The sequence below is a fragment of the Plectropomus leopardus genome, chromosome 24, assembly GCF_026936395.1.
Source record: "Plectropomus leopardus strain MGB_pleo_1.0 chromosome 24, ASM2693639v1, whole genome shotgun sequence".
Lineage (NCBI taxonomy): Eukaryota > Metazoa > Chordata > Actinopteri > Perciformes > Serranidae > Plectropomus > Plectropomus leopardus.
The window spans coordinates 7191584-7213100 of NC_142199.1; the positions used below are offsets into that span (position 1 = coordinate 7191584).

A 21517-nucleotide genomic window follows, 5' to 3' on the forward strand; every position below is an offset into this window, starting at 1 on the left:
TTGAAAACAATTTGAAACATCATAAAACAGTGTGCTAAGACACGCCATAGCATAGAATTTTGCAAAAACGGCCAAAAACACCAGATTACAACATGTCGAAAAAGTGACCAAAACAGCAAGGCTATAGTATGGCAAAAATGTCAAAAAATGGCATGTTCCAAAAACAGTTGAAAACAATTTTAAACCTCATAAAACAGCGTGCTAAGACATGCCATAGCATAGAATTTTGCAAAAATGGCCAAAAACACCAGATTACAACATGTCGAAAAAATGACCACAACAAGCAAGGCTATAGTAAGGCAAAAATGTCAAAACATGACATGTCCCAAAAACAGCTGAAAACCATTTTAAACCACATAAAACAGCGTGCTAAGACATGCCATAGCACAGAATTTTGCAAAAACCACCAAAAACACCAGATTACAACATGTCGAAAAAATGACCAAAACAGCAAGGCTATAGTATGGCAAAAATGTCAAAAAATGACATGTTCCAAAAACAGTTGAAAACAATTTTAAACCTCATAAAACAGCGTGCTAAGACATGCCATAGCATAGAATTTTGCAAAAACGGCCAAAAACACCAGATTACAACATGTCGAAAAAAAGACCGAAACAAGCAAGGCTATAGTATGGCAAAAATGTCAAAACATGACATGTCCCAAAAACAGCTGAAAACAATTTTAAACCACATAAAACAGCGTGCTAAGACACGCCATAGCATAGAATTTTCCACAAACGGCCAAAAACACCAGATTACAACATGTCAAAAAAATGACCAAACAAGCAAGGCTATAGTATGGCAAAAATGTCAAAAGATGACATGTTCCAAAAACAGTTGAAAACAATTTGAAACGTCATAAAACAGCGTGCTAAGACACGCCATAGCATAGAATTTTGCAAAAACGGCCAAAAACACCAGATTACAACATGTCGAAAAAATGACCAAAACAAGCAAGGCTATAGTATGGCAAAAATGTCAAAAAATGACATGTTCCAAAAACAGTTGAAAACAATTTTAAACCTCATAAAACAGCGTGCTAAGACACGCCATAGCATAGAATTTTGCAAAAACGGCCAAAAACACCAGATTACAACATGTCGAAAAAATGACCAAAACAGCAAGGCTATAGTATGGCAAAAATGTCAAAAAATGGCATGTCCCAAAAACAGCTGAAAACCATTTTAAACCACATAAAACAGCGTGCTAAGACACGCCATGGCACAGAATTTTGCAAAAACGGCCAAAAACACCAGATTACAACATGTCGAAAAAATGACCAAAAAACAAGGCTATAGTATGGCAAAAATGTCAAAAAATGACATGTCCCAAAAACAGCTGAAAACCATTTTAAACCACATAAAACAGCGTGCTAAGACACGCCATAGCACAGAATTTTGCAAAAACCACCAAAAACACTAGATTACAACATGTCGAAAAAATGACCAAAAAGCAAGGCTATAGTATGGCAAAAATGTCAAAAAATGGCATGTTCCAAAAACAGTTGAAAACAATTTTAAACCTCATAAAACAGCGTGCTAAGACACGCCATAGCATAGAATTTTCCACAAACGGCCAAAAACACCAGATTACAACATGTCGAAAAAATGACCAAAAAGCAAGGCTATAGTATGGCAAAAATGTCAAAAAATGGCATGTTCCAAAAACAGTTGAAAACAATTTTACTTGAGTTTATTTTATTTATTTTTTATATTTTTTCATTTTTTATTGATACCGTGATACTTTGATACCTATTTACTTACTTACTTACACACCCTTGCCCTTTGCGCTTGGCGCCACGCGTTACACGCTCCGCGCTTTGCTCTGTTCTCACAGCTCCCCTGCCATGAGCAAGACTCGAACCCTCCATCATCCGGACACAGAGCAAGCGCTTTAACCCTTGGAGCTATGTCACCATGCCTCAGTTAGCTGCGACGTTCTATATCTCTCCGGACCTCGGACGCAATAGTTGCTGACTCGAACTCAGCACCTCTGAATTGTAAAGCACAGACACAGAAAAACATCCACAAACCTAATACCTTAAATACCTCTTTTTATTCTTCACAACATTGAAAACACAGTGTCACAGTTTAGCAAACAATTCCCTCAATTAAGCCATAAAGACATGATATAGTGTGACGACATCATCAAAGTTACTGCATCGTACATCACACAAAAACTTTGACTACGTTGTGTCTTTAAGTCGCAGTATAGTATACTCTAACAAAACACGCAAACGTCTTACAACATAATATGCCATGACGACATCATAATAAGGAAATAAGCCATCAACGTAGTCAAGGTGAAGCATGCTGTTTAAAGCTCTACTGTGCTGCATCGTAAAACAAAGCCTGACAACAGTGTGCTGTACAGCGTACCATGAACTGGACAAAGCATAATTATGCCGCAAAGGAAGTCGTTCTACGGTGTCTTACGTACAAGTCGTAGTAGAGTACATTGATGGCCGTTAAATACTGTCACAATACAGTCTTTCATAAACCGTCACAGTACACACAATACCACGTATCGCAGTATACTGCGTCACTACGAGTCGTGGTATGGTATGCCGTAAAAAAACACTGAAAACTTCATTGTGTAGTGTGCTCGCACATCGCTCAAGTTTGCCCCGAGTCTCGCTATTACGCTGTGCCATAATACGTCGCAACAACAAATATGCTGTGGAAAAGCTCGTAATAAAACTTGTAGTTAACTAAATCAAAAAGTTAAATGCCCTCCGAAATCCATTTAACGCTGTCTTACAAAACCACGTAAAAAGCCACGGTATCGCAAAACATCGGTCACATTACGTTCAGTCAGGCGTCAGAAAGCAGCGTCACAGAAGAAGTCATAATAAAGCGTGCTATTCAAACTTCAAGTATGCTGTGTCATAAAACAGCACATCAGAGTACAGAGTACAGAGTGCTACACCATTAACAAAATCAAAAACTTGGATGCCATTACACATCCAAATAACAACTAGCCACTATCACAAATCATACACAATGTGAGAGTACATTACAGTGAGTCAAGCATCATATACAGTCACAGTACAGTAAGTCTAAAACGTATATTTCACTCATAAAAAAATGAGTCATTAAAAAATATACCATGAAAATTCATAGCACGCTACGCCATAAAACATCATAACAAAGAAATATGCCTAGAAATTGTTGTTGGGAAGTATGCCGTAAAGAGTCGCGGTACAGTGTGCAATAAATCATAAAATAGTCATACGCCATTCGCAATAGTCAATAGATAGTATGCTATAAAACATGACAACAAAGAAATATGCCATAAAAAAAAATCACAGTATTGTGTGCTATAAAATATCATAAAAAAAGAAATATGTATGTATATATGCCATCAAAGAGAAAAGTATGCCATAAAAAGCTCCAGAACATTGTCATAAATCATATTTTCACAGTAGAGCGTGCCATAAATACACAAAGTTCTATGCCGTGAAAATGTCACCGTTTAGTATGCCATTAAGAGTCGCGGTACGGTGTGCCCTAAATCACAAAAAACTCATACGCCAGTCACAATAGGCATTAAATGCCATAAAACATCATAAAAAAAGAAATATGCCAGCAAAATAGTCAGAGAGGTATTGATTGATTGATTGATTGATTGAAGTTTATTTTGAACATAAAAAAGTAAAAGTAAAAGAAAAAGAAAAGAATGCAACAACAGATGATAAAAACTGATCCATGTTCAAAAAGGAGCGGGAAGAAGTCGAAACTTATCTAATCCCACCCCTCCTATACAATGATTTACATATCTATCATATCTACCCTGCCTCCCCAAAACTGCTACTACTAACGGTGACATTGATCATCATAATCATAATAAGAATATAAATAATCACAAAAAAACAACAATAATAACAATGATTGTACAAATGTACACCTACTGTATATACATCTGCATCAATAAAAACAGACAATGAAAAAATTATTTAACATTAACAAAACAAAAGGACCAGCTAATAATGTACATAAATAAATAGTATGCCATACAAAAAAAAGTTATATGCCATGAAAAATGTCATGATAAAGTGGGTCATGACAATGCCATAGTGTGGAGCTTTATCAAAATCATAGCAAAGTATGTCACAAAAGAGTCACAGTATGCCATCAATATAGTCACGGAGGTATGCCATAAAAAGTCACAGTATTGTGTGCCATAAAACATCATAAAAGTATGCCATAAAAAGCTCAAGTACGCTGTCATAAATCATATTATCACAGTATAGTATGCCATAAATACAGACAAAAAGTTCTACGCCGTGAAAATGTCACCGTTTAGTGGGTCGTGAAGATGTCGTGGTCAAGTATGCCATTAAGAGTTGCAGTATGGTGTGCCATAAATCATAAAAAAAGTCATACGCCATTCACAATAGTCATTAAAAAGTATGCCATAAAGCATCATAAAAAATATGCCAGCAAAATACTCAGAGAGGTATGCCATCAAAAAATTCATACACCATTCACAATAGTCAATAAATAGTATGCCATCAAAATTCATAGCACAGTATGCCATAAAGCATCATCGAAAAGAAATATGTCATCAATATAGTCAGAGAGGTATGCCATAAAAAGTCACAGCAAGGTATGTCATTAAACATCATAAAAAAAGAAATATGCCATCAAAGAGAAAAGTATGCCATAAGAAGCTCGAGTAAGTTGTCATAAATCATATTTTCACAGTAGAGCATGCCACAAATACACACAGAAAGTTCTATGCCGTGAAAATGTCGTGAAGATGTTGTTGGGAAGTATGCCACGAAGAGTCGTGTTACGGTGTGCCGTAAATCATAAAAAAGTCATACGCCACTCACATTAGTCATTGAATAATATGCCATGAAAATTCATGGCGCGGTATACCACAAAACATGATAACAAAGAAATATGCCATCAACATAATCAGAGAGGTATGCCATAAAAAGCTTCAGTACGTTGTCAAAGACAGTGCTACAATGCTACAAAGCTTTATCAAAATCATAGTGAAGTATGTCATAAAGAGTCGTGGTACGGTGTGCCATAAATCATAAAAGTCATAGACCATACACAGGACTCAATGAATAGTATGCCATGAAAATTCATAGCACAGTGTACCATAAAAGATCATAATAAATCAATATGCCATCAATATTGTCAGGGAGGTATGCCATAACAATTCACAGTATGGTGTGCCACAAAACATCATAAAAAAAATGACATCAAACAGAAAAGTATGCCATGAAAAACTCTGGTTCATTGTCATGAATCATATTTTCACAGTACAGCTGCCATATATACACACAGAAAGTTCTATGCCGTGAAAATGTCGCCATTTAGTGAGTCACGAAAATGTTGTTGGGAAGTATGCCATGAAGAGTCGTGTTACGGTGTGCCGTAAATCATAAAAAAGTCATACGCCACTCACATTAGTCATTGAATAGTATGCCATGAAAATTCATGGCGCGGTATGCCACAAAACATGATAACAAAGAAATATGCCATCAATATAGTCAGAAAGGTATGCCATAAAAAGTCACACTGTGGTGTGCCATAATAAATTATACAAATCAAATATGCCATCAAAAAAGTCAGAGAAGTATGCCATAAAAAGCTCCGGTACGTTGTCAAAAATTGGCGTTTCACAGTATAGTGCCATAAACAAAAATAATAAAATAAATAAATAAAGTTATATGCCATGAAAAATGTCATGATGAAGTTGGTCATGACAATGCTACAATGCTATAGTGTAAAGCTTTATCAAAATCATAGTGAAGTATGTCATAAAGAGTCACGGTACGGTGTGCCATCGATCATAAAAGTCATAGACCATACACAGTACTCAATAAATAGTATGCCATGAAAATTCATAGCACAGTGTGAATCAATATACTCAGGGAGGTATGCCATAAAAAGTGACTGTATGGTGTGCCACAAAACATCATAAAAAAGAAATATGTATGTATATATGCCATCAAAGAGAAAAGTATGCCATAAAAAGCTCGAGTACATCGTCATAAATCATAATTTCACCGTAGAGCATGCCATTAATACACAGAAAGTTCTACGCCGTGAAAATGTCACCGTTTAGTGGGTAGTGAAGATGATGTTGTGAAGTATGCCATAAAGAGTTTCAGTATGGTGTGCCATAAATCAGAAAAAAGTCATACGCCATTCACAATAGTCATTAAATGCCATAAAACATCATAAAAAGAAATATGCCAGCAAAATGGTCACAGAGGTATGCCATAAAAAGCTCCAGTACGTTGTCATAAATATATGGCAATATATACACACAGAAAGTTCTACGCCGTGAAAATGTCAGGGTTCAGTGGGTCGTGAAGATGTTGTTGCGAACTATGCCTTAAAGACTTGCGGTACGGTGTGCCATAAATCATAAAAAAGTCATACGGCATTCACAATAGTCATTGAATAGTATGCCATGAAAAATCATGACACGGTAAGCCACAAAACATCACAAAAAAGAAATAAACCTTCGATATATATTCACATAAAGCATGCCGTGGAAACTCTGCTATATTGTGTCAGAAAAGATCAATAGTATGATATAGTATGCCATTAACTAATCAGAAAAAGCAGTATTCCAGAAAATTATATTGGTGTGATATAAAACAACACAAAAAGCCACAAAGTGTTACTAAACATCATAAAGTCACCGTGTCATGTGTCATTAAACAAAGTCATAGAAAAGTACGTCGTCACCAAGTCTCAGAATGATGTGCCATTTCAGAGTTATACAAAGCCATGCTGTAGTGTATCCTGAATCATTAGTCAAAGCATATTGTATCATAAACCATAAAAATGTCCCAGTAGGGTATGCACAGTGTTGTTTGATAAAAAGTAGTCAGTGAGGTATGTCCCAAAAAGTCATAGTACAGTGTGCCGAGTAAAGAAATTTGCCATGAGAAGTCGTAGCAAAGCATGCCAGAAAATAGTCAGAAATTGTACAGTATGCTATAATAACATGACACTCATAAAACATCACAACAAATGTCACAGCGTAGTGTGACAGGAAAGAGTCAGTAAAGTATGCCGTAAAAAGTCGTAGTGCGGTGTGCCGTAACAAATCATAAAAAGAAATATGCCATAGCAAAGTATGCCAAAAAAGGTTCAAGTATGTTGTGTCATGAAACATTATGAAGCCACAGTATAGTATGCCATAAAAAAAATCATATTTTAGAATGTGATAGAACAAGACAAGAGCCATAGTGTGCCTTAATTATCATCGAAAAAGTCGTAGTACTTTTTGCCATAAAACATAACAAAAAGGGTCACGGTATAGTGTGTCATAAAGCAGAATATGCCTTAAATTAGGCATAGTATAGTGGTGTCAAAGAAAGTCACAGTATAGAGTGTCACATTTCTTACAAAAAGTACACTGTGCCAAAATTCATGATGAAAAACAATTATGCCGCCAAAATAGTCACAGTAAAGCGTGTCGTGAAAGTTCTAGTACGTCACGTCGTAGAGCAAAGTCACGGTAGTGCCATAAAACAGGATAGAAAATCATATTAGAAAAAGGACACGATATAATGTGTCATGGAAAGTCAGAGCAGGCTTTAAAGATAGTCATAAAATGGTATGCCATTATAAAGAGGTGGTACAGTGACGTAAAACATTGTAAAAAAAAAAAGGTGTGTCAAAGGTGTGTCCTGAAACCCCCCCAGAATAAAGTGCCATCACAAACTTATGGTAGAGGATGCCAGAAACAATGTCAGAATATACTGTGTCTTGAAAAAGTCGTATTACTATGCCATGAAACTGTAAGTAAAGGACAGTAAGTTAAACCAGACATGACAGGTGACAAAATAAAACAGCACACGAGTAACAGTAAATGAGGAAAAGCCTCAAAAATAAAGTCCACAATAGCACACAAAACCCAACGTTGTGACGGCTAGGGCTGTGACAGCATTGATTTTTGTATCATTGCGGTGACAGAAGAATAAATAACTGTGCTTTGCATCAGTGCACCGCTCATCGGGCAAAGTCAGCATGTCCTTCAGGAGGGCGTCTTCAACGTCTCCGGGGGAAGCCAGCCAACGAGTCCCCTTCGGAAAAGTGCTGTGTTGCAGCTCTGCTGTATTCATCCTCTAAAACTTTGGTCGTTCGTCTCTTCAGGCCGCACGGCAGTTCTTCGGTCGGGAGGAAAAGAACCTCGAGCGACGAACCGGTTTCTCCGAATCAACCGCATCAACCGATCCACCGACGATTCGATGTCCCGCTGGGTCGGGATCAAGTGTTGGCCGCACCACTCATCGTCGTCGAATCAAACAGCCTCCGGTCAGCCGCCTCGGCACATATGGAACACAGTTAACAATGACAATTATTACCGCGTTTACCGTAAAACTTCAAATAAAAGCCTTGTCCCAATTAAAAACCCACTTTACTAGCCGGGCGTGGCGACAGATTTTGACAAATAAGGTGCTATGAAAGGAATTAAAAGCCAGTCCCGTATAGACCCCTGTCCCAAATATAATAATAATAATATTATAGATAGGGATGTTAATTGAAGTTCTACGGTATATTTTATATCACACACCATATTCAGGCATCACATGACCGCGGTTACTGTCGCAACCCTAGTGAATAATACGCCATCAAAACATCATCACTAATGTCACAGTATAAAGCAGTATCGTAGTATTTCGACATCTCAAACGATGCTGACAGTTAGGTCCTGATCGATACGCAGACTGCAGCCGCTAACCAGCCTCTCGAGAGGTAAAACTCCCATCGCTCCACTTGTCTTTTAATGACTGATAACTGATGGAAATGACGCTTAAACGCTTGAATTAGCTTAACCACTACAGTGAAAACTCGCAGTGAGCTGAAAATATCGGCTGGCTGGAAAAACACTGCTAATCACTTAACCAGCACTGCAACTGCTGAGTGTTTTTTTGGGGGGTGACTAACCTTTTCTAAACTAGATGTTAAATTGTCAAAGGGGCTATCAGTCAATAATGAGCTGTCAAATTGGTAAAAAAAATATTCTAATTGGAGATAACTTTGGCGCCATCGGTGCCGTTGTTTGAAGAATGAGTCCCCATTGTGTCTTCAGGGAGAATATTGTGTTCGCTTGGTGATGTCAAATCAATTCTTTAAAAGAGAGGAGAACTCAGTGACATTAATGCCCACTGGGGGCATCGATATCTACGGCTGTGACACGCGCCTGGTTCTCGTAAGCGCGCCGTCTTTCCCTCTCATTCTCTCCGTGCTGTGCAAAGCAAATATGCTGCAGAGTGCCCAATAATATTGACGGTGATCACAGCAAAGAGAAAGAACAGATTTGCTGTTTTTTGTTTTTTGTTTTTTTTTTTTTTAGACACGCATTTTCAAAATGCTGTTTCAACGACATGGTGTTTGGCAAATACACTGCGTCGCTGTGTCGCAACTCATGGTGAGTTGCCACAATATGCTAATAAATATCTGACGCTGACCTTTGTTTCGTGTCTCGGGGTAAACCAGGTGGAACAGACCGCAGCTTGTGTTCAGGGAGCGTCTATTAATAATACTGAGGAGTACCAGTCCGGGATCAGAGGCCGGGTCACAAGACTGCGTGAGATTTATTGTGTCTACAGACTGTCCTGAAACTAGTGTCTTTGCCCGACACAACAAGGGCGGGTGTCGCTATTGTTTGTATCGGTGTTTGTTTTGAGAAGCGAGCAGAAAGATTGGGGATCACAGCAGCCCAAAATAACAGCGAATATACTGTGCTGACAAAAAAGGTTAACGTAAAGTAGAAATGATGCTGTTAGAATAATTTCACTGGAATAAAAGTGTGTATTATTTCAAAATTACAGCTAACATACATGCTCGTGCTCTGTTTGATGGCGAGCTGCGTGGGGATATGTTATTCCCCCTACGTATATCTGAACCGAGCCTCATCTCTAACCCTAACCAAGGACGGGGGGCGTTACATTTTAGCAAGCGGTTAAAACTAATCAACAAACATCGGCATGGAGGGTGCAACTAGCAGTTCAAACAACGCAGCTACTGGTTCTGCTAAAGGCAGTTGGCTTAATGAAGAAGTTTTTTTTTTTTTGGTCTTGCCCTTTATTATGTTTCAACTAATGATCCTGAAAAAACTGAAAAAAGTACAGTACAGTATTTAGAAAAAAAAGACATCACAAAACGTCATCCTACTTAAGAAGTCATAGTATAGTATGTTGAAAGATGTCTAAAAAGTCAGAGCATAGTATGGTAAAAACTTAATGGTATAACGTCGAAAAAACTAGAGCGTAGTATATTATTTACAAAGACATAGCAGAGTATTTAAAAAAAATTCAAAGTCATACTTAGTATGTAGAAAACAATTCAACAAGTCTGTGGTATGTTGAAAAATCTTCTAAGTAGAAAAAATAATAATAAGTCATAGTATAGTTTGTGTGGACGGAAAGTCATTAACTGTTAACAGTATTGAAGTATATAAAACTGTGTACAAAATGTCATGTAAATTCATTGTGCACTACATAGAATAAATCTCTTAAAAAACTAAAATTAAACTTCACTATTTTGAAAAAAAAGTCAATAAGTCATAGTATAATACATTGAAAATTTGTAGAAAACAAGTCAGATAAAGTCATATTATATGTAAAAAAAATCTCAAAGGTCAGAGTAGAGGATGCTACAAAAAGTCAAAATTAGTCATAGTGCAGTATGTTGACACAACTCTCATACCATTAGAATACCAATAAGAAACATAATAATAGTATAGTATAATATAGTATATCAAACTTACAAAAATGGAATAGTAAGTTTAGTAAAAAATAGTCTGTAGAAAAAAAGACTTAAGTCTTTTAAAAGACTTAAAAATCATATTATGGTAGTTACAAAAAACTTTTTAAAAAATCATAGTATGGTATGCAGAAAATCATTGTACATTATGTTGACAAAAACTAACAGCATGCTGAAATAACTCAAAAACTTATAGTATCTTATTTAGAAAAAAACAACTCCTAGTAGTATAGTATATTATGTAGAAAGAAGTCATAAATTCCTAATATAGTAAATAAAAAGTCATCAAAAAAATCTGAGTATAGTATGTTGAAAATAATATTTATCAAGTAATGGTATGGTAATAAGAAAAACCTTAAAATTAGTCATGTTACATTTATCTTTGTTGAAAAACTTCCAATAAGTCATAGTAAAGATACATAAAGTAAGATAATTGTGTAGGTCTTAGGAAAACAACTAAAAACATCATACTATAGTATGAAAATATTGTCATAGTGAAGTCAGTTATATTGTTAGTAAAAACCTCATATAAAGTCATACTATACTATATAGAATGAAGTAATAAAGTCACTGTGCACTACACAGAAAAAATATTCTCAGTGTACTACATACCAAGTATGTAAAAAAAAATATATATATAATATTTAGAAAAAAAAAACCTACACTATAGTATGTAAAAAGTCAAGTATATTATATAGACAAAGTAATTACAATAGTATACCATGTAAAAAAATAAAGATTAAAACTGTCATCAAATTTTTTAACAAAGTCATAGTGTTGTAGGATACTATTTTAAAAAATAAAGTGTTTCACAGTATAATACTCATACTACAGTATGAAAAAAAAATCAGTCTGAGTAGAGAATGTTGAAAACATAATGCCTTATTATGCTATACTGAAAAAGTCAGTGACTTATTGTGCACTATGCAGAAAAAAACGGCAAAGTATAGTTTGTTCAAAAATCAAGTCGTTGTAGAGTATGTACAAAAAAAAAAAAAATTCATGGTATACCATGAAAGAGAAAACCGTATAGCAGTGGTAGTAGTAGTAATACAGTATGTTAAAAAAAAACCTAAAAAGTCATATTTCTGTACGTAGAAAAAATTCAAAAAGTCAGAGTCAGATAGAACCCTGAAAAATCTACCAGTATGCAGGAAAAGTCATGAAACTTTTCAGTATGTTTAAAAAACTCTCAAAAAGTAATAATAGCTTATCGGAAAACTCAAAGGCATAGTAAAATAGTTTGACATATAACATGGTTTATAAAAGTCATAAGAAGTTGCAGTATACTATTTAGAAAAAAATGGTATATAAAGTGTATAGTATAAAGAAAAAAACTTAAAAAGTCACAGTATAGTACAGTGAAAAAACTCAAAAAAAGTAAGCATACACAATGTAGCAAAAATAATTCACTAATTCATAGTATGCTGAAAAATGTCAAAAAATTAATAGTAGAAAAAATCATGAATTCATTATATAGGCTATAAAATTCACCAAAAATTCAAAGTCTAGTATGTAGAAAATCGTATTGTGGGGAATAAAAACATCACCCCATGGTGCAGTATTTAGAAAACTCAAAAAATAGTCATAATACCTGTATGTATGTAGATGACCTTCAAAAAGTCACAGTATATTAAGAAAAACCGAAAAAAAAGTATGACGAAAAACTCAAAAGGCATGTAGAAAAACCCTTCTAAAAAGTCAGAATATATTTCGTAGCATCCTGGAAACATTTCTTCAAAAAATCCTACTGTAGAACAATACAATTTAGTAATTGTATTGCTTTTGGAAGAAAAAAAAACCCTATAAAACAGTACTATAGTATGAAGAAAAACCTAGTCCTTGTTGATACTTATTAAAGACATAATATATTATGCAGAAAAAGTCATAGTCATTGTGGACTATGCAGAAAAAATCATTAAAGGCAACATATTAACATGTATAAAAAAAATAACATGTAAAAAAGAAAAATTAAAAAAAAAAGTCATAGAAAGTCAAACTACAATGTTTTGAAAAACTAAAAAAAAAAGTAGAGTATATAGAAAACACTCAAAGTCACAGCAAGTATTTACCTCAGACTGTAATTCTGTTTCCTGACACCTCCTAAAAGGTCTCTGATGACTCCTTCATTGTTGGATGCATCGACGATGACAACCAGAAGGAAATTCATCAACCAACACCTGCAGCTCAAGATTTGCAAAACAGAAGTGCTGGTGTGAGACAAGCGGAGGAAAGCGAGGCCCCTTAACCCAGTAAGCATTTAGTGAGCCAAAGTGGAGAGGGACTCATGAGGCCCGGAAACACCAAATCAACATCAAAGAACAAGCGGCACTCAAAGACAACTGTTCCATCGCCCCATGGCCCCTGCCATGACGCCAAGCCAAAAAGTTGCAAATAAACACACTGCAAAGACCACAACCAACAGCCGACCCGCACGCATGTTCCACCCCTGCGTGACAGGAAATAACTCTCTATACCGTGGCATCCTCAAGTGCATTTTTGAATTTGAATTTGAGTCCTGCGTCCTTTTGGCTGCCAACAAGGTCCATCCATCCAGTGCAAAAGCTTGATCCGTGTCCTTGTGAAGATGTGCGCAGAGCAGTCTCTGATTTCCCGTTGATGAGTGAGCCTCAATCACATCTCGTCCATTTTATTGTCCTGCGACCGGACGCAGAATCCAGCGTGTTTGAAGTCCAGCGGGAAGTTTCCGTAGCCTGTGATGATTTGGGGCTCCGTGTTATATGCTGGTGTTGGTCCGCTGTGTTTTATCAAGTCCGAAGTCAATGCAGCCAGAGATTTGCTTTACCCACAGGCCTTTGCACCTGCCCACAGAGCCAAAAATACTTCCAGACGGTTAGCTGATCGTGGCCAGCCAACTCCCCAAACCTGAACCCCACAGAGAATACAAACACCCAACATGTATGTACAAGAGTAGAGTATTAGTAGTATCACTCAAAACTCAAAAAGTCTTATGTTAAAAGACTCTTAAAAGGTTTTAATTAGAATATGTTTTAGGATATGTTAAAATCTAAAAAAAAACAGGATGTAGGAAAAAAAAGTTATAAAACAGCACAGTACGGTATGGAGAAAAACTCCCAAAAAGTCATAGTACAAAAAAACTTAGTTATAAAACAGCACAGTACGGTAAGGAGAAAAACTCCTAAAAAGTCATAGTACAAAAAAACTTAGTTATAAAACAGCACAGTACGGTATGGAGAAAAACTCCCAAAAAGTCATAGTACAAAAAAACTTAGTTATAAAACAGCACAGTACGGTATGGAGAAAAACTCCCAAAAAGTCATAGTACAAAAAAACTTAGTTATAAAACAGCACAGTACGGTATGGAGAAAAACTCCCAAAAAGTCATAGTACAAAAAAACTTAGTTATAAAACAGCACAGTACGGTATGGAGAAAAACTCCCAAAAAGTCATAGTACAAAAAAACTTAGTTATAAAACAGCACAGTACGGTATGGAGAAAAACTCCCAAAAAGTCATAGTACAAAAAAACTTAGTTATAAAACAGCACAGTACGGTATGGAGAAAAACTCCCAAAAAGTCATAGTACAAAAAAACTTAGTTATAAAACAGCACAGTACGGTATGGAGAAAAACTCCCAAAAAGTCATAGTACAAAAAAACTTAGTTATAAAACAGCAAAGTACGGTATGGAGAAAAACTCCAAAAAGTCATAGTACAAAAAAACTTAGTTATAAAACAGCACAGTACGGTATGGAGAAAAACTCCCAAAAAGTCATAGTATAAAAAAACTCAGCCAAAGTAATGTATGTTAAAAAATCATTAAATTTGAAAAGCAGAAAAAACAACAACAAAAAAAAAAAATACTAAAAAAGTCAAAGTATGGTTTGATAAAAAATACTTTAATAATCATAGAATTGTATTTAGAAAAGACTGTGGTCATACTAAAAAAAGTAAGAAAAAAAGTCATTTAAATGCATAAAAATTTATCATGCAGGATATAAAAATCATAAATAGTAATAATATATTTTTAAAAATTATTAAAACTATTAAGTTATTGTGTAGTATGTAGGGAAAAAATGGTAAAGTCATCATATATTATGCACAAAAAATCCCTAAAAAATGAATACATCATAAACTAAACTCAAACAAAACCTCAAAAGGCAGTTTAGCATGTCGTAAAAAAAAAAAAGGAATAGAAAACTCATAGTATAGTTCGTTTAAAATACTCAAATTATCATATACTATGCAGTAAAAAAGCAATTTAAATTAACATTTATAATACAGTATATTAAAGTCACAAAAAGTCATACTAAGTATATGTTTGTAAAAAAATTAAGTCACTGTATAATATGTACAAAAATTCCTGAAAAGTTTGTGTAGTATATTGAAAAACAACTCAGAAAGTCATACTTCAGTTTGTCAAAATACTCAAAGTAATTCTTCATTATGTAGAGAACTTCAAAAAGTCACAGTACAGTATGAAAATCTTCTAAGACATACTAGTATTTAGAAAAAAATCATAAAGCATCATAGTTGTTTAACAGAATCAAAAAGTCAGAATAGGATGTAGAAAAAAAGTTGTCAAACATCATAGTATAGGATGTTCATAAAAAACTAAAAAAAAAAGTCATACTATAGTATGTAGAAAAAACCCCTAAGTCATAGTAAAATATGTTGACAAATATATTATAAAAATCTCATAAAAAGTCATACTAAAGTTATATAGGAAAAAATGTATAGAAAAAATAGTGTAGTAGTAAAAATAGTCTGTCGGAAAAAAAATCGAAAAAGTAATAGTATTATATTCTGAATAAAACAAAGTCATAGTACAGTATGAAGAGAAATCAAGTTAGTTTTTTTTTAAAAAAGTAGTCATCAGTAGAATAAGTTAAAAACTAAAAGTAATAGTATACTGTATAGCAAACTCATCATCATAGTCATCATGCACTTAAAAAAAACCCTTAAAGTTGAAATATAGTATGTCGAAAAAAACTAAAATAGTATAAGACGCAGAAAAAACATAAAAGTCATCGTCAAAGTCATAGCGTAGCGTAAAGTAATAGTGTGAATGTGATGTTAAAAAACATTTTAAAATTCATACCATAGTATTTAGTGGAAATCTTATAAAAACGCAAAGTATACCATGTAGAAAAATAAAAGTCATTGAAGAGGATGTGCAAAATATCATAAAAAGTCAGAGCGCAATATGAATAAATCAGTACATTTTTAAGTGAAAAAAATCATAGTATAATACATGGGGAAAAACGCCATAAAACATCATAGTTTAGCATGTAGAAAAACTCAGAAAAGTCAGTTTATTATGTCACAAAAAAATCTTAATAAGTCACATTATAGTTCATATTTTATATTCTTATTTTTGATTCATATTTATCTTTCACTATGTATATTTTATTTGTCTCTATTTATCTGCAGTGCTGTCTTTGGGCTGCCTCAATAACCGAATCTCTCAGGTGATGATCGATAAAGGTGAACCGTAGCTTTTGATGTTTATCTGGAGGCCATTTTACAAACCCCATGAAATTTAAAATGGGAGTATTGTTGGTGTTTTCCATAGATTTAGACAAATTTAGTCATATTTTCAATTAGAAATTGGATATAAAGACTAGGCACGCAGCATATTCACTCTGCACAGTACATTGTCATGGACTCTTACCTTTACATTCACCTTAAATCAGCACCATAAGTTCATCCAAAGGAAAGCAAATGAGCTACTGGGAAGCATGCAATGAGGGAAGAAAATAATTTCAAACAATTGTCATGTCATGCATGGAAAAACAACACAAAATCTGCAATAACAAATGAAACAAAAATGCCTGCTTAATGAAGAGCTGAAGGTGAAACGTGCAGATTTGTGTGTGAACGGCTGCTATACATCACGACCTGTCACTTTTTTTCTCACCCCAAAACAATTTTCGAGTGATATGCAAGTAAACCCAGTAATATGTTTACTTTTCTCTAAATAACTACTGCAAAAGTCTGAGTTTTAATATTGCGGTTTCCAATCAAAAAAAGAGATTATTGCTGTTGCTATCTGGCCGTCTAATCTCAGATTGAAAAGGAATTATCAAAACCGTCAACTTCTGATTCGTGTTCCTCGTATCAGTCTGAGCTACGGTTTTAATGAGCAGTGCTGCTGATGATCCGCAGGGAGGACTGGACTTATCTGCCAATTCGATGGGTGGAAGTGAAAAATGTATTGCAACAAATGACTACTTCCGAGAGGGATCAAGTCACACAAGCCTTTTGAAATTAAGGAAAGTTTCTCACATTACCTAGAGCCGTTCTTGCAGGCATGGAGCCGCTCTTGATCCAGAAGGAGACCCAGGAGAGGACCACAGTCAGGATGCATGGGATGTAGGTCTGGATGTTGAAGTAGCCCATCCGTCTGCTAAAGTGAAAGAACACGGTCATCACCACGTAGTTGCCTGTTAGCAGACGGGAAAGACTGCCAGTCTGTTTCATCTTTTAAATCATGATACTTAATGAAATATCTCGACAACTATTGGATGCATCGCCAGATAATTTTGTGCAGATGCTCTGGTTCACCACAGGATGAATCAGGAATCGGGATGATTCATTTAGCCACCGGATCTTTCCACCCAGGTGCAAAACTGCAAAGTCGCTGTAGGCACTAATTTATAGCCACTGCTCACACTCAGTCTGCACAACAGCAGTGCAAACCACAGACTGTCCCGTCCACTCTAACCAGCCAGCCAAAATTACACACACACACACGCACACGCGCACGCGCACGCGCACACTGTCCCAGTGTCCCACAGTCTCTGGCACACTTCATTGTCTTCATTGTCTCTGTTGGACTTTGCAAATATTGCATACCAAATACATCCTGTGTTTATTATACTGTATTATATGAAATACTATACTCAAATAGGAAAAAAAACATGAAATAGCATGTTGAGAAAATGACCGACAAAAATCCCATACACGGGATGGCAAAAAAAGTCAAAATATGACATGTCCAAAAAACAGCTGAAAACCACATTAAATAGCATGCAGAGTGTTGTTATAGCATACACTGCTGCAAAAATGACAAAAAACAATTAAAAAACATGAATTAGCATGTTGAGAAAATGACCGAAAAAAATCCCATACGCGGGTAAATGAAAACATGAGAAAAACGTGACAATACAGCACACTGTGAAGTCATAGGACAGAAAGTAGTATACATAATAAAATAATAAATCACATTAAATTGTCAAAGTATAATATGCCATTAAAATAAGTTATTGGAGAGTAAGAGCAACCTTGTTGCGTCACAGAGAGAAGGTCCCGGATCGGAGTCCCAGGTCCTTCCTGTGTGGAGTTTGCGTGTTCTCCTCGCACCTGCGTGGCTTTCCTCCAGGTGCTCTGGTTTCTCCCACCACCATCAAAAACATGCTGGTTAGCTTCATACAGCGGGCGCCGCTCCTGACCGAGGCGCCGGCAGAGGATCTGGAAGTCGGCCCCCGAGTGCTGCAAGCGGCTGCTCACTGCTCTGTTAAGGAGGGGTTAAATGCAGAGGACAATTTCACTGAACAATGTACATGTGACAATAAAGAGAGTAAACATAAAGAACTCATTTAAAAATCTCACAGGAAAGTAGGCAATTTAAAGGCAGAAAAAATGGTAAGCTGGAGCGCCATAAAAACGTGTATAATTTTCCACAGGAAAGATGGCTGTCACCACTAGAAATAGAGCAGAAAATCCACAGCTGATAAGAAGCTTCAACAGTCTTACTCTTATCATATATTTACATGTGACTCGCTCCACTGAAAAGACATGCACGCTCATTCTGTGAAGGCCAGAGAAACATCAAGTTGTCGTTTAATTCAGACAACAAAGACAGAAACAGTATTTGTAAGCTCGCTGAACACACAAGCTGCTGCTCTGCTGCTGCTTTTGATGAAATGACTCTATTTTACACACAGATTTAGTGCTTTTTTCTGACAGAGGAGTTCATCAAACAGGATGTCTTACAGACAATTGAAAATCTAATAGTTTTTGGGTTCTTTTGCCAGTTTCTGGCTGTGATAAATGATGTAATTTTGGCGATTTTAAAAACAGCATGCCGCCCATGGGTTTAGAGGGCATGTTTTCTTTAAAAATAGATGGTAAAATGAATACAGTGCTTAAAGGATTGACATGCTTCCCCCTTTCTGCACCAACCCCTCCGCTCTCATAAATAATCAACTGTCCCTAACCCTTAAATTTTCCAGATGAATAATCAGTATTTTTTTCATTACTTTATAAAAGCAATAATCAAAAGTTTATTGACTTGAGTTGGGAAAATATAGTTACATGTACATATTTATGTTAACAGTAGTGTAATGTAAGTCAGTATATTCATTGGAGTACAAGCTTTATTAGATCCGGGGCTTTTTGCAAATAATTAGGGACTGTTTGTAACTTATGAGAGAGAAGGGGATGGTGCAAAAATGGAGAGGCATGTGAAATCCTTTTATAAGCTCAGGGGTGGGAGTTAGGTATATGTTGAATTAAGTGAGGGATATACAACTTTAAATGGTTTTATTTTATATTTGTTTTACCACATATGATGTCAAAATTATACAATTTATCGTAGCCAGAAACTGTAAAAACAGAAAATATTGTCTGATTTTCAAATTCCCAAAGGTCCTTGGACGCGTCACGTGCAACAAAAGTTTCCATCTGAAAAAGAAATAACCAAATCTGACATTAAAAAAGTGATATTTTCACCTTTAAATTTTTAAAATCAAATAACTAATTTATGGTAGATGTCGAAAACAAACAAACAATTAATACATAAATAAAATAAAACAAAAACCAAAGTCAGACCCCAGTGACCCCACTCCTCTGATCAATACAGAACAGCCCCTTTATCCTTTTCTTTTTATTTAATTTTATTTCATTTATTCATTTTAGGTGGGACTTGCTTTAGGTGGCTAAAATATGCTTCGTTGCTAGTTCCATCCACCGCATGGCTCAGTGTCACATCAGGCCCCAGGCCCTTTAAGTAAAATTTGCTCCCAGTGCTTGTTTTTGAAAACAGGACTTACACTTTTCATTGTGGCATTGCTACTTTTAATAAATGAACATATCTGAGTACTTTTTCCATCACTCTTGTCCTGTTATTACTGCCATCCAGAGAAACAGTAAAATAAGTTGTTTTTTTTTTTTTTTTTATCCTTGTGCAGACTCAACAACCACGCGCTGTTTAAGGCCAATTGCTTTAAGTTTGGCTGCAAAATCTGTAAAACTCGAGGCAGCAGGTCAGATGGAAACGTAGCTTTTCTGGCGCTATTGTTGGCCTTCAAATATTAATCCTGGAGAGGCTTACATGAACTTCAAACCTTTGCATAATACCAAACAATGAAGAGCGACTCACAGTGACGGCAATTTTCACATCTTAATCTGCCGTCTATCGTTTATCGTAGGCGAATTTCAGATATCTGCACTTTGAGTCATTCATAAACAGGTAGCTCACCTTGCGCACTCTGCAGGGCCAGCATGCACGCCGGGTCTCAGGCTGAACTTCGGGGCCTGTGGAAGAGCAGCGTGACAATTAAACAATTAATTAAATTCATTATTTTTCCATAAACTCACTTAACATTGTGTTACATTTGATTAACGTACCTGTTAAACTCAATTTCAAACAAAAAAAGTCATAAATGACTCACTTTTCTCGAAGCTTTTCCTCAAACTCGTCCTTTCCGCCAGCAGCGTCTCCACTCCCAAATTCAGCTGTGCAGGGTGACGTCATCGCGGCTGCAGTGATTGATGGGAAACTGCCGAGCCCAAAATCAGCACCCGAATAAAAAATAAGTTATTGTACTTTTAATGTGTTTTAATATGCATCTAATGGGTGTGTATATAGTAATGATGTTTTTTTAGCTTTTAACCAAAGGTGATTTTCTCAGGTGCTCATCATACACAGGTGGTGATCTGACAATAACTCCAACAAAACTTTAACAAAAGCGATATAAAACACGTTTCTTCTCATAATAATCTCTAGTTACCGCCACGCATGATTCGGATGAGTCTGACCGCTGGGTTGTTTATTTATTTGCCCATAACATACCAAACTGTACAACCCTTAGCTTGGCTATATCTAACTAGCTAGCAAAAACACATGTTTGTGTGACGCGTGTGTCCCTTAAGCCACTGACTAACCTCACTGAGAGCTCCAGATTTCCTTCAGTCTGTCTTCTTCTACATCTCTTCCTCCATTCATCTTTACGAAGGTGTTTGTTGAAGAGCCGAGGTCTCCATCATGCTGTTGTCAGCCATCGCGCATCTTCGGGTAAGTTCGCTGTGCGCAGCGAAGTCACGCTTCGGCGAGGCGACCGGAGGGGGGCTCTGAGGTCTTTCCGCTGTGAGGTGTCATTGCTAAACTGGGATAAGATCAAAAAAGTAAAAAAAAAAAAAAAAATGTTGGAGAAATGAATCTGGAATCAGTTCATCTTTTTTCCTCTTAATCAATTCATTGTATAGCTGAAAACTTATTGATTGGTAGACAAATCGCTGCAGCTCTCCAAAACAACTCCCTATCACTGAGGCATTTCTGATTACAGTATTTTACAACAGTGGTTCAACAAATCTTACTTTCATAGTTCTCATGTTCATATTGGTGTTAATTCAACTGTATAATTGTTTTTGAGGCTGCACTTTGTAGTGCCGTTGAATTGTTTTAGTTGTACTGTTTTTTACGCCCGTTTTCTGGAAATAATAATACTAAAGTATTATGCAGACAATACTGACATTTTTGCTCTTAATTGAATATTATAAA

The 21517-nt window shown here is 35.8% G+C and overlaps 1 long non-coding RNA gene across 7 annotated transcripts; it reads right to left on the reverse strand.

Moving 5' to 3' along the window:
* Positions 1–1696: 1696 nt before the first annotated feature.
* LOC121939527 (uncharacterized) lies at positions 1697–21458 on the reverse strand. Of its 7 annotated transcripts, none has more exons than XR_015775898.1 (6): positions 20902–21458; positions 20409–20516; positions 20216–20271; positions 18018–18247; positions 17025–17140; positions 1697–8306 (listed from the first exon to the last, which is right to left on the reverse strand). It is a non-coding gene; the product is annotated as an uncharacterized LOC121939527 (long non-coding RNA). The 7 variants fall into 7 exon arrangements; XR_015775899.1 differs by adding an exon at positions 16406–16463 and having other exon boundaries at positions 20409–21458; XR_015775900.1 differs by having other exon boundaries at positions 17025–17137; positions 20409–21458.
* Positions 21459–21517: the final 59 nt, after the last annotated feature.